General features: G+C 36.2%; 1 long non-coding RNA gene across 1 annotated transcript; it reads right to left on the bottom strand.

Annotated features, from left to right (window-relative positions):
• Positions 1–2,118: 2,118 nt before the first annotated feature.
• Positions 2,119–3,833, bottom strand: LOC310729469. The gene is made up of 4 exons (XR_014534570.1): positions 3,672–3,833; positions 3,010–3,154; positions 2,427–2,563; positions 2,119–2,244 (listed from the first exon to the last, which is right to left on the bottom strand). It is a non-coding gene; the product is annotated as an uncharacterized lncRNA (long non-coding RNA).
• Between the last annotated feature and the right edge of the window lie 2,167 nt (positions 3,834–6,000).

The raw sequence follows: 6,000 nt of genomic DNA on the forward strand, positions 1-6,000 counted from the left end.
TCAAGGTGGAGGTTGGACTGCACCAAGGATCAGCTCTGAGCCCTTTCCTGTTTGCAGTGGTGATGGACAGGTTGATGTGCAAGGTCATACAGGAGTCTTCGTGGACTATAATGTTTGTGGATGATATTGTGATTTGTGGTGAGAGTAGGATGCAGGTTGAGAAGAGCCTGGAGAGGTGGAGATATGCGCTGGAGAGAAGAGGAATGAAAGTCAGTAGGAGTAGGACAGAGTACATCTGTGTGAATGAGAGGGAGGGCAGTGGAGTGGTGCGGTTGCGGGGAGAAGAGGTGGAGAAGGTGGAGGAGTTCAGGTACCTGGGGTCAACAGTGCAAAGTAATGGAGAGTGTGTTAGAAAAGTGAAGAAAAGAGTGCAGGCATGGTGGAGTGGGTGGAGAAGATTGGCAGGAGTGATTTGTGATAGAAGGGTATCTGCAAGAGTGAAAGGGAAAGTTTATAGGACTGTGGTGAGACCTGCGATGTTGCATGGTTTAGAGACAGTGGCATTGAGTAAAGGACAGGAGGTGGAGCTGGAGGTAGCAGAGCTGAAGATGTTAAGGTTTTCGTTGGGAGTGACGACGATGGACAGGATTAGAAATTAGTTTATTAGAGGGACAGCACATGTAGGACGTTTTGAAGACAAAGTGAGGGAGGCACGGTTGAGATGGTTTGGACATGTGCAGAGGAGGGACATGGGGTATATTGAAAAGAGGAATTCTGAGTATGGAACCACCAGGAAGGAGGAAAAGAAAAAGGCCAAGGAGGAAGTTTATGGATTTGGTGAGGGAAGACATGCAGGTAGTTTGAAAGAGGCAGATGTAGAGGACAGGGGTGTGTGGAGACAAATGATCCGTTTTGTCGACCCCTAATAATGCAGCCGAAAGATGAAGAAGAAGAAGAAGAAGAAGAAGAAGAAGAAGAAGAAGAAGAAGAAGAAGAAGAAGAAGAAGAAGAAGGAATAGCAGTGCAGTAAAAATCTTTTCAGTAAAGTCAGTAAAGTCTTATGAGGAGAGACATAATTAAAAAGCAAGACAGAGCAAAAGATGAAGTAAATAAATCAAAATCCGTACTTCTTATTTTAAACCGCCGGCAACCACTGGATTTTAAAGGTGACCATAATAGGTTAATGGAATCATCTAATGTAGGTGTAAATACAAATGTATATTTAACATCTTCCTACCTTAAAAAAGCTTTTCCCTTAGTTTATGTAATTACATTTTAATAGATGCACCATAATGGATTGATAGTATAACCAGAATCATACGATTTTCAACATAGCCTCTATATACGATTATATGTAGTATATAAACTCTAAGACTCTAAGTATTTCATTTAGTATCTAAGTGTACCACAGAAGGAGAAGATGAACAATACATTTGGTTTTAGTAAGATAAAATGTCATTCCCCTATTTTACTAGCATCTTATTTTAATTGGTTTAAGTTGAACAGTCAGAAAGGGCAATGTTATTAATATATCAAGATTGGCTGAATATTGGTGATGTCTTTTAAAAGTTAAATGACAAATTTCCCAACAGTGCATAACCATGTTACACTTGTCAATGTAATAGTACAGGTTTTTGTACCTGATTCAAGTTTATTGATGATTGCATGTAGCCTCGCCATTCATTGCACATTGTTTCTCATTTGATGTCTCATGTTGTCACTTTTCCTTATTCTCAGTTTAGATTTTTTCTGTTTCATGCTACTTGTGTTTTGTTTGATTGTTTGCATTTCATTTAATAAATTAAATAAATACACTTGATCTACATCTTAAGATAAGATCAGCTTACAGCTTTGTTGTGAGGTTTTTGTTTTTCAATATAATGTATGATATGTTGAATTGAGCAGGTCTAAAACATATCCCCAACATCTAATTAAATGCATAGCCAGAGGCACACAGGTTAACCATACCCAGGTCCAGACTGGGACCAAAACTGGATTACAAAGTTATCTTAAAAAGACTACAGGAAGGTTTTCATGTGTGAAAGATAATAATAAGAATAATAAGAATTTAGCAATATTCAAAAACAAAGAATTTGTTGAATGTGCCATAAAGTTGAGTTTTAATATGACAAAAACATAATGGAATCAGTTTTTAAGCCATTTACCACAATGTATTGTGTCTTGTGTTTGACAGAGATGAAGGTCCCTAGCCTGATTACAGAACCGTTAGAGCTCCTGTGGATTACCATGTGGTAAATTTGAGGATAACTGTCTCATGTGGGTTTGGTATATAACATCCGACACCTAAAAAAAAAGAAAGGTAAGCTATTATATGTGTACATATATATATATATATATATATATATATATATATATATATATATATATATATATATATATATATATATATATATATATATATATATATATATATATTAGAATTTGCCACTATAAAAAAGATTATATAATATTGAATCGGTACTGACCCACATCAGGCCTTATTATATTCCCATTCTGCTGTTTGACCAGAAGCTCCCAGTATGTATGATCAGCATCTTTACCTGCCACTCCGTTCACACTTACAAGGAAGGGACCGTAGTTTGGATCTTCTTTGATTATTAATCTATGAAAAGAATTGTGTATATATACAGTAAATTAAGTAAATTAATTTTTTTATATTTTTCAAGTAATTGGAGTTAAAAAATAAAAAAATTATGTGATATAGAAAAAAATATAACACTTCTGGGTATGCTGTATTGTAAAATGATCACTGAATATCACATAACTGTACCTAAGCATTGATTACTTTCCTATAACAGCATGGCCTATTGTGTTTTATTTCTTGCTTATTGAACATCTTCTGAAGATCTAAAAAGCATAGGTTTGTTATACATTATTAAGATTTCATCCTATATGCAGATCAAGTGTAATATGCAAAATACTGTGTCAGGAATTTTGGCTTGATACAAAACACAATTAGATGAACTCAATTGTACTAGTACTAATTAACAGTGAATATTGCCAAAACAGTTAACTATGTGACCTACATGAATGTATAATATTACTTACTTGAAATTATTATATGTGGATTGGATCGTCCTCATAGCACCAAGTAAAATCCCTCTGTATGCAATGTCAGTGGTGAAGGTCAGATTCTTCTGTTCGTTGACTGAGTTGTATACAAGCAGTGAAATGGGATAGGGCCCCTTGATGTCTGCAAGCAGTAACACGGAAATCACATGCTCTATATTTGACTTTATGCTGCTTCTAAAATAATAAATGACTAAAACAAAATGTCTTTGTAAATACAGATTTGCATTCAGGTACTGTGATTTATCACAATCTGAAGTGAACAATAAACTACAAGTTCAAAACTCATCAACAAATCCAAAATGCAAAAGCAAAACCAAACCATATTGATTTCAGAAACATGTTGACAATCATAAACTTTAGAGCAGAAGCAAAATGATCATTATTATCTTGAAAATTGAACAGAAATGCGGCATTATGCTCAATAAGTATTGTTCCACTCTGAGCTAATAGGATTTTTTTTTATGTCCAGTTTTCTGTTATATTTTCTTGTCTTTTACTGTGTTTCTGGCTACATGTTCAATTTGTTTACGTGTTAAAATCTGTATATATTTATATAGTCTATACAAAGGAAGAATTGAATCGATAGGACTTACACTACACATACACAAGACTTTTTGTCCTAAAAGATAAAATCTTACCTGAAGTAATGACCAATGGAACCAGAATGTATGCGAACATACACACGGACAAGAGACCTACGACTTTGAAAGCCATTTTGCTTCTTCGTTTCACTGGAGCTGTGTGTGCCCTCGTCCGACAATACGGCGCTTTATTATACCTCCGCATGATCCTGCCCAGTTTGCTTATCAGGACCAATCCAGATTAATAAAATGCATTTGCAGCATTGGTTCATGGCCAGGTGCTGATACCTTTCATTAATGCTCAGATAAGCATTGCAAAATACAAAATACAAAATCCTTGTTTTTCATATTTGCAGGCTTATCTCACTTAATGCATTTAATTTGCAACCTTGATAACATCGTTTACCAAGCTAACTAAATACACTTTTTGCTCTTTCAGAACACTGTGTATTTTTGTGCACTTTTAGAGATGCGTGAGAACTGAACACTGCCTTTCCTTACAACACCCTTAACACCTATGCAGTTGTGGTGTTCAGACATTTACATTTTACATGAAACAAATTTGTAATGCAAATATTCATCCCTCATATACAGTAATTTTCCCCCCTTTTTTCTTGTTAAGTGCATTGTATTCAATATGCGTTGTATAACACTTTTGATACAAAGCAGTAGCAGATTTGTAGCAGATGTTGATTTAGATTAAGGTCCCTACTAAACAAGTCACAGTAGACACTTTCAAGGAAAAACATGAGGAAAACACTTTGAGTAGAACAAGAGTCAAAAAGGATCCTTTCTTCTTCAGGATGACCCCCAGTAGTGAGGTTATAAATCTTATCATTAATAATAGATCTTGCACAGCTATCATTAGGGCATCTTTGTGGGAGGAACCACAGCAGCAGTGAGTGACTCATAATTGTAGAAAGCTCCAGACAGAAAGAGAGCATCAGGATGAATCACTCGGGCCCAGAGTGTGTGAGAAACTACAGCAGTAGAAATGTTTTATGAGCAGGCACAGGCTCCTGAGTACACATACAGAATTTGACAAATTTATACATTAGTCAGTATAGGTTTTACCCCTAATGAGCAAGCCAGTGGCGACAGTGGCAAGATGGTATGAGGAAAAACCCTGTTAGACAACCAGACTCAAAAGGGAACTCTCTGCAGTGTGATCAGAGTGCAAATAGGGACTCTGGCAAGACGAACTATGACAACATAACTAAAAAAGAGAGTCAGAGTGTTAATAGACCTGAAGGAGATCTGGGATATAAGAGGGCCTGCCACATCACTGTCAACAAACACAGCATCTAAACACCCCTGTTCACCAAAACACTATAACCATGATCCCTAAAAGTCTGCTCCTTTACCAAAGAAAAATCTATGCACAAAACGCTTGCCTAAACAAATAGTTTAATTCTAAACACTGAAATTGTGTCTGAGTCCTGAACACTAATTGGAAAACTGTTCCATAACCGAGGGGCTTTGTGAGAGACAGCTCTACCCCCTGCTGTGGTCTTCAATATTTAAGGTACCAACAAATAGCCTGCAGCTTTTGATCGAAGTAGGCATGTTGGATTGTGATGGGCCAAAAGTTTGCTCCTGTACTGTGGCGTGAGCTCATTCCGTGTTTTATACCTCAGCAGTAGTATTTTATAATCAATGTGAGATTTGATTGGGAGCCAGAATGAAAAAGCCAGGGGTGACAAGATCATATTTTCTGGTTCTTTTGCTGATGCATTCTGGAGCACAGAGTAAGGCATTACAACAGTCTAACCCTGATGTAACCAAAGCATGACCTAGTTATTCTGCATCATGTAACATCATATATGTGATGAGTCTTGGTTTTAACCAGTCAATAAAAACAGATTTTCAATAAAGTTAGGTACAGTAGCTGACTTAACTGTACACTTTATGTTAGTGAAGTGCATATATTTTAACTTATATCTGAATTCATGAAATTAATATACTATATTTCCTAGTAATACCTAAAGTATTTGAATAAATTTAGCTTTATTATTTGGCTACTTTGGCCAGATGTATGTACAAAATAGCCCAAAGAATATCTACCCCTGACCATCACACACAGATCTCATAGGGGCCTATAGTAAATTATTCTGCAAATATGTGAAAGCAAAAAAATGGTTAAAATGAAAAAAATATTAAAACGTTTACATACCCTTATGCAAAGTGTCATTAAAAAAAGAGAACATGAAAATTAACATGAAAATTATATCAGTGATGCAGTGGTGCAGAGCTGCAGGGTGCAGAGCTGCATGGTGTAGCTCTGCGGCTATAATTCTAAAAGAGCATGACCCAGACTGCAACAAAAAATTCTGGTCCATGGGGCTCCGGGGCATCCAAATATTGTTTCCTGCTCTGTGTGTGTGTA

The sequence above is a fragment of the Silurus aristotelis genome (assembly GCF_946808225.1).
Source record: "Silurus aristotelis genome assembly, chromosome: 8".
NCBI classification, from domain to species: domain Eukaryota; kingdom Metazoa; phylum Chordata; class Actinopteri; order Siluriformes; family Siluridae; genus Silurus; species Silurus aristotelis.